At 35.6% G+C, this 8,961-nt stretch overlaps 1 protein-coding gene across 1 annotated transcript in view; it reads right to left on the minus strand.

Moving 5' to 3' along the window:
* LOC106872092 (glycine receptor subunit alpha-2) overlaps nt 1-8,731 on the minus strand; it is an 817,309-nt gene extending 808,578 nt beyond the window's left edge. The window contains exon 1 of the mRNA XM_052972407.2: nt 7,244-8,731. The gene's annotated coding sequence lies outside the window, so the exon portion shown is untranslated. The remainder of the gene's footprint in view (nt 1-7,243) is intronic.
* Between the last annotated feature and the right edge of the window lie 230 nt (nt 8,732-8,961).

An 8,961-nucleotide genomic window follows, 5' to 3' on the forward strand; every position in this document is an offset into this window, starting at 1 on the left:
ATGAACCAAAAAATTATAGACCCATAACCTGCTTAATAATAATGTATAAAATAGTAACATCTGTCTTGACTGAATATACCTATAGTTTTTTGAATAGAAATTGGCGTATTTCCTAATGATCATAAAGGATGTAAATGTGGGTCCTATGGTTGTACAGATCAGCTACTGATCAATAAGATGATCTTGGAAGTTTGTCGCAAGCGACACAAAAGTTTGTTGATAGCCTGGTTAGACTATAAAAATGCTTTTGATAGTCTACCACATAGCTGGATTAAGAAATACCTGAAAATGTACAAAATAGCGCCTACTCTGCGAAACTTTTTGTATGTAAGTATGAGATCATGGATAACCACACCGAGTTTGAACAGTGACAATGAATCTCTTAATGCTGGAGATGTAAACATTTCATGTGGTGTTTTCCAGGTGAGTCTCTGTCACCACTCCGCTTTTGCTTACTTAATACCTCTCTCGAAATTACTCAATGATGTATAATACGGCTATAAAATGTTTGATAAAGATATAAATCATCTTATTTATATAGATAATTTAAAGCACTTTGCAAAAAATAACTAACAACTACAGGACTTGCTAACGATTGTTAAACAATTCAGTGATGACAACCGGATGCAATTTGGCCTCGATAAATGTGCAAAAGCTACCTTTATGAAAGGAAAAATGACAGACACATCCAATGTTAATCTTGATCAGTAGAATGTTATAAAGGAGTTAGAACCAAAGGAGAGCTACAAATACCTAGGAGTATTTGACGGTGATGGAATCAAATATTCAGTGATGAGGGAAAGTGTCAGAAGAGAATGGTATCTCAGGGTAAGGACAATACTCAAGAATGCAAAAAACAGGATCGAAGCGATCAATACTTTAGCCATACCGGTCGTGATTTAGTTTCAATATCATTAACTGGTCAATTACTGAAACATGTAATCTTGACAGAAAATACAAAAATTGTTGAGAATGCATTGGGTGCACCACCTAAGGCAGACATGCAATGATTTTATCTGCCGAGAAAAGAGGGTGGCTGTGGACTTTTAGAACTGGAATTAAAGGTGAAGATTGCCACAGTTGGCCTAGATACCTACCTGAAAAACTCTAATGACTGGATGTTAAAACTTGTCTCAAAGCATGAAAACAAGAAAGCATCATACTCAGTAACAAAACAGGCAAGGGAATATCAAAGTGAATACCAAATACAACAAATCCCAGAATTAGACGTACAGAAAAACACAGAAAAAGTTAAGCGTGTGAAAACCCGTGCTAAAACTGCTGCCTTAGACATTTTTACAAATACCCAAAGAGAGCTAATAGTACCGATGTTTACAAAGCCCTTACCCACCAATGGTTACTGTCTTTTAGCTTAAAATCAGAAATACAGGGTTTATCATAGCAGCACAAGATCAATCCCTACCTACAAGAAACTACTAGTAGCCCAACATGTCGTGTATTTCAATAACAAAATGAAACCATTGATCATGCTGTTTCTATGTGCAGTCTTCTTGCGCCTACAGAGTATCTCAATAGGTATAACAGAGCAGCACAATATATTCACTAGGTAATTTGCAAAAACCTCGACCTGCCCAAGGAGAAAAACTGGTGGGAACACAACCCACCTCCACTGCTTGAAAATGATCACATCTCACTCCTCTGGAATTTCACAATTCAAACTGACAGAAAGATAAGTATGAATAGGTCAGACATTATATTGAGAGACTTCAGACAAATACCATGCCTCCTCATTGATATGACTGTTCTAATCGATATAAATGAATCTGTGAAGACCTACCAAAAGCTGAGCAAGTATAAAGATCTTGAAATACAAATTGGCAAAATGTGGAATTTCAAGACTAAAACAATACCTGTTGTCATAGGTGCCCTAGGAACGATAGTAAATGGGGCTGATTGCTACCTAGCTCAGATACCCATATCCTAAGTAACATGCGCTCTATGTAATCTCAATTTTAAAACAAACTCCTAATTTTCTTGTTTTCTTCAATACTCTCTAGAACAATACAATGTACAAAACTAAATATATGACACCCTAGGCATAACACGAACATGAATTTTTAACTTACTGTCTCTTGAGATTTCTGTGTGAGACTTAGAGACAACTTGTACAAAAACAAAGCAAAGGTTAAACATATAACAACAACAACAACAACAACAACAACAACAATAATAATAATAATAATAAGAAGAAGAAGAAGAATAACTGAGAATGTGTGGTGTGTTAGTCTTGAAGAGAGACAAAATCAAATATATGGACGGGCTATCGATACCGTTGGGTGAGTTTATGAAGTAGATAGAAGAGTCGGGCTATAAGTACTTGAGGATTTTGGAAATAGATAAATTGATGGAGAAAGAAATGACAGAAAAATTTATGTAGGGGTACTTGCGCAGACTGAGACTGATCCTTAAGTCGAAATTAAACGGACGGAATAAGATTGAAACTATCAACAACTGGCCGGTTTCACTCCTTAGATATGGAGCAGGGTAATCGCATGGACAGTAGACGAACTAAACACCTTAAACAGAAAGACAAGGAAGTTGCTAACTAGATATGGGACATTTCACCCAAAACGTGACACAGACAGACTATATGTACCAAGAAACAGAGAAGGAAGACGACTGATTGGATGCGAACAAAGCATTAAAACAGAAGAAGACAACATAGCATGGTATGTAAAAAGTCCACAGAACCGCTATTATTACAGGTAAGAAGGTCAGTCTTGTGTAGGATGAAAGATTGCAAAGATAAAGCACTGTACAAGCAATTGCAAACGAATTAAACTGAAAATAGATGGGTAAAGAAAAGAATGCATGGACAATTTCATAGGGATGTTGAAGATAAGACAGACAGAAAAAAGATGGCTATGGATGACTAAAAGTGATTTAAAACCGGAAACGGAGGCTCTAATCTGTGCTGCCCAAGAGTAAGCACTAAGAACAAACTACATAAAATACAGAGTAAACAACATATCAGAAAGTGATAAGTGCAGAATCTGTGGACAAAACGGTGAAACCGTATGGCATATTACCAGCCAATGTACGCTAGTAGCCCAGAAAGAATATAAGAGATGCAACGACAATATAAGGCTTGTCCATAGTATGGTCTTGACAGAGAAAATATTGGTACGACCACAAACCTGAAGGCATCATCGAAAATGATAACGCAAAGATCTTATGGAATTTTATGATTCAGTGCGACCATGAGATAGAGAATAGGAAGCCGGTCATGGTCTTTATTGAAAAAGAAAACAAACTATGCTGGATCATAGATAAACATGCCCTGCTAAGAACAAGGTATGCGATAAGGAAGAAAGAAAAGTTGAGAGATATGACAGGTTACCTTGGGAGATTAAGCAGTTGTGATCGATGAAAAAGATGGCAGCGTTAACAAGAATTGTCGGAGTCCTGGGAACAGTAAGTAAAAATCTTGAGAAGTACATATAACAAAAAGGGGCTGCAATAAGGGTGGAGCACTTGCAGGAAACAGCACTGCTTGGAACCGCAGTTCAGCGAAATAGTCCCAAAGTGAATATCTGCCGTGGAATTATGTGCAATCGAATTATTGTTCCATTTTCTTCAACGCGAGAGCGATTACCGCAAATGTCTACCGTGACCTTTTGATTGAATATGCTGCACCACAACTCCAGAACCTTCAGCCGACCGTCATTTTCCAACAAGATGGTACCCCACCTCATTCAGAACTGCATGTTCGTGAGTTCCCCAATCAAACATTTCCAGACCGTTGAATTTGGAGGGATGGACCAATTCAGCGGCTACGACGTTTACCAGTTATCACACATTTCTCTGGGGCTATGTTAAAAATATCCTTTATTCCTTTATTCCTTTACTTGTTTCAGTCATTTGACTGCGGCCATGCTGGAGCACCGCCTTTAGTGGAATCAAATCGAACACAGGACTTATTCTTTGGTAAGCCTAGTACTTATTCTATCGGTCTCTTATTGCCGAACCGCTACGTTAAGGGGGCCTAAACACACCAGCATCGGTTGTCAAGCGATATTGGGGGTGGGGACAAACAGAGATACACAATATATACACACATACATATATATGTATATATACATATAGACGACGGGCTTCTTTCAGTTTCCGTCTACCAAATCCACTCACAAGGCTTTGGTCGCCCCGAGGCTATAGTAGAAGACACTTGCCCAAGGTGCCACGCAGTGGGACTGAACCCGGAACCATGTGGTTGGTAAGCAAGCTACTTACCACACAGCCACTCCTGGAGAATTCACAAATATACAACAGACGAAGACATGTGGTGTAGAAAACAAAGAGATGTATTAGTATAACGGTCGGGAATTGAAAAGTTTTTAACGATTCGCGCCTACGCTCTTCCACAGAAAGGAACACAGAAAGAAAAAAAGGAGAGAAACAAGGAGAGAAACAAGGAGAGAATATATATATATATATATATATATATATATATATATATATATATATATGGAGCAAATATTTCACGAGAAAACTAATTCACGAAACAATAATTTGCGAAGATATCATTAACGCTGTTTTTATCTAATAACAATTCACGACAATTTGATACGATTGCATGCGATTTAAAGTTTCGCAGGCTTCTAACAGAAACTTTGCTCGTTCTGGCTTAGGTTAATGTAACCTGAGCCAGAACGGTCCGTGTTTCTGTTAGAAACTTGAAAAACTTTAAATTGTACTCTGATGTGCATGTGTTGTAGCTAACTTTCACTGTATACAGCAGTACTTGGAAGTAACGTGTGTAACGTGTGATCGTCGCATTGACCATAACGGAGAAAGTTGAGCAGAGAATCTTCATTAATTTTTGTCAAATGCTCGGCGATACCTGCTCAGAGACCTACGCGAAGTCTTCAAAATGTTTTCATCGTTCTCAACACAATAAAGGAGAAATTGTGCAGCTGAATCCCGAGTGTCTCTTTGGTCAGCTGAAAGCACTTTTGGCACAAACTTAGCATACCTAAATCTTCGGTGATAATGGAATGAACTTAACTATAAATAATCTGCACATCCTCTGATAACTCACAGATGGCGATTCGACGATTTCCCTTCACGCACATCTGCCATGTTCTTTTCAGTTCTTTTGGTTACGGGTTACTCAGAGCGTCCGTCACCATCGATATTTTTCTTCCATCTTGGAAACATCTGAACCACCGGTACATCATGTGCGACTCATACACTCCTTTCTGAAACTTTGCGTAGGCCTCTGATCAGATATAGCCAGGACAACTTTCACTATCATGGTCAATGCGACGATCACACGTTACATACGTTATTTCGAATTACTACTGTAAATGGCGTTAGGGAGCTAGAACGTTATAACTAGAGGTTAAGATCAATCTGTGTCAAGAGGCCTCAATCTGCATGCTTTAGCTTAGTTACTAAGGCAACAGTCCGAATACTTATTGATTAGGCCGCGTATATACATATGCATATACACACACACACCCACACACACATACACACACCCATACCCACACACACATATATATACAAACTTACATGTATATATTCTTTTATTCTTTTATTCTTTTATTTATCTCAGCAATTTTAGTGCGGCCATGCTGAGCACCACCTTTAGTCGAACAAATTGTCCACAGGACTTATTCTTTGTAAGCCTAGTACTTATTCTATTGTTTTTTTTTTTGGCGAACCGCTAAGTTACGGGGACGTAAACACCAGCATCGGCTGTCACTCGATAGTGGGGGGACAAACACAGACACACACACGCACACATATATATATATATATATATATATATACGACGGGCTTCTATCAGTTTCCGTCTACTAAATCCAATTACAAGGCTTTGGTTGGCCCGAGGCTATAGTAGAAGACACTTGACCAAGGTGTCACGCAGCGGGGCTGGACCCAGGCCATGTGGTTGGTAAGCAAGCTACTTACCACACTTCCACGACGAATTTAAACTGAGGCAAACTTTCTCAAAATGTTCAAAAATTAGTTACCAATAATTTAGGATACCCTCACCAGCAACACTAGTGTCCACTCGCAAAAACACAAAGGTTGTATTTCTGCAAACCGGAATTAGATCGATTAAATGAATGAAAGAGAAGTAACTACACTAAATGACTTCGCAAGGATAGCGCGATTTTTGATTGGTCACAATTTTAAATGAACCGAGTTACGAAACGAACGAAATGAACGGGAAAAAAAACACGTTGGATTTATGAATCAGTTTGCTAATATATCATTTAGCTCAAGAGACGTCATCTACGCGGTAAATTTTCTCATAGTGGAAATTTTAGTAGTGTTTTTAGACATAAATACTCGATCCATTTATACAGAAGTGAGATGAGGCATAACACCTTGAAGTTACCATTAAATAAGTTGGGACTGTATTGTACATGAAATTGCCACACATATATGTGCGTGTGTGTGTGTATGTATGTGTATGTGTGTGCTGATATATGTGTTATACAAATGCATAGACATACATATACATAAATATGAACGGTGTTTTCGGACGATTGCAGTCCCTGTCAGTATATATGTATAGAATTATGTGCTTTGACTACAGTGTTAGAGCATTTTACCTCTTATTTCTAGCAATGTAGGCGTTTCTAACACCTTAGTTACATTTAGTGACAATTATAGTTTCCCTTCTTTATGAAACATTGCAAACCGCTGTCTATATTAATTTTCTGTGTTATAGTATCTCTCTCTCTCTCTCTCTCTCTCTCTCTCTGTATATATATATATATATATATATATATATATATATATATATATATATATATATATATATATATATATATATATATATATATATATATATATATATATATATATACACATATATATACATATATATATATATATATATATATATTATACACACATCCGCACACAAACTCACATACATAGATACACATACGCATGCACACACACACACACACACACACACACACACACACACACACACACACACACACACACATATGCAGTACAAACACAAACGGGATATTAGTGTTTGAAATTTTTGAAAATGATAATAATAATAACAATTATTATTTTTATTATTATTATTATTATTATTATTATTATTATTATTATTATTATTATTATTATTATTGTTGTTATTATAGCAATAACAACAATATTGTTAATAATAATGATAATAATAATAATGGTTTTAATAATACAGCAAAAGTAAAAACGTGTAATAAAATGTAAAAAAACATTCACTTACCTTATATGTTTTTTTGTTGTTCTATTTATATTAACTGTTACAAGCCATATAAATTTTCATAGAGTTCATAATTGTAAATATTGTCACTGTTCATATCCGCTTGTGCTCTATTGACAACACAACTCAGCTGTATTTATTTAACCTTTCACCTCGGCACACGATAGTTTCTTGTTCAACTTTGTAAACACCATTTCTACTTTGTTTTGTTCTGTTTTTACAGTCGTGTTAGATATTTTCTCTGCGCTCGATCAAACGTATTCTTTTATTTATTTTTTAAAGTATTTTATGTGTGTGTGTGTTATTTGTATTTCACAGAGTTACAAAGCCAAATAATATTTTAATGATAAATTATAATTCTTTTATCAAAGGAAAAAATAATAGCAAAATATAGTGCATATATTCATCACAACTATATATTTGCATGAGTGCTTATAAATATACAAATGCATGCACACAAATATATATATACATATATATATATATATATATATATATGTATATATATATACACACACACGCACACACGTAAGTATGTATATATGTAATGAATGATTTTGTCTGTTGCTATAAGCATATATTTTTGTAGTAATCTTAAACGTAGTACATTTATGTAGGTATGTGTGTGTGTTCAATCCTGTAACATGTTATGCGTCTATGTTAGAACACAGGCATATATTCACACATATATATTTACGTTGTGCGTGTGAATGTATGCAATATTATGTAGGTCTTTGTATATGTAGATATGCAGGTATATATGCTGTTAATGACTTCCGTGAAAGCATGAACTCCACAAAATATAATTTATTTTTCATCTGCATATACATGTGTGTGTTTTGCATCTAAAGAGATTGATTGTTGCTACTTCATTCAGGAGAAAAAAAAACAATTACCAATCGGTTATAGAGATCGAAAATATTACAAATCAGTCTCTTCTTTTAGATTATTTGTAGCAACCAATAGCAAGAATTACAACTCAAACTCACATCTAATATTACGTGTTGATAATAATAATAATAATAATAATAATAATAATAATAATAATAATAATAATAATTGATAGACAGACGGACAGACAGTGAGTCAGGTAGATTGACAGAGAGAGAGAGAGAGTGAGGAGGAGACACGGTGAGAGAAAGACAGAGAGAGAGATAATACGTGTTGGTATGTAACGTCAAATCTGTTACGTGTTTCGTACTTTGTTTATGAAAAGCATGGCAATATGGAAGAACAGATGAAATGAATAGGAGAAAGAAGAATCAAGAAGAAAGGAAACAACAAATACACACACACGTGCTTGTGTGGTTGTATGGTTTTATGATTGTGTGTGTGCGCGTGCGTGAAGGGAGAGAGACACAGAGAGAGATAGTACGTGTTACCAAGAAGAAATTTGCATTGTACGTATGCTTGTGTATACATACATATATATATATATATATATATATATATATATATATATATATATACACACATATATATATGGAGAGAGAGAGAGAGAGAAAGAGAGAGAGAGAAGGAGGGAGGGAGAAATATATCTGTCTGTCTTGTGTTAGTGGGTGTATATTATGGTTTTAGTATTAGTGAACTACGACAGTATTTTTCATTGGTAAACATTCACAAGAAGAGAAGGAGAGATAAAAGTAGAAATATAGGCTGGCACTCGGTTGATTAGTAGCTAAATAGTTTTAAACTCCGCATTATACCACACTAAACCACCG

This window comes from Octopus bimaculoides, chromosome 13 (assembly GCF_046866305.1).
Source record: "Octopus bimaculoides isolate indiv1 chromosome 13, ASM4686630v1, whole genome shotgun sequence".
NCBI classification, from domain to species: Eukaryota; Metazoa; Mollusca; class Cephalopoda; order Octopoda; family Octopodidae; genus Octopus; species Octopus bimaculoides.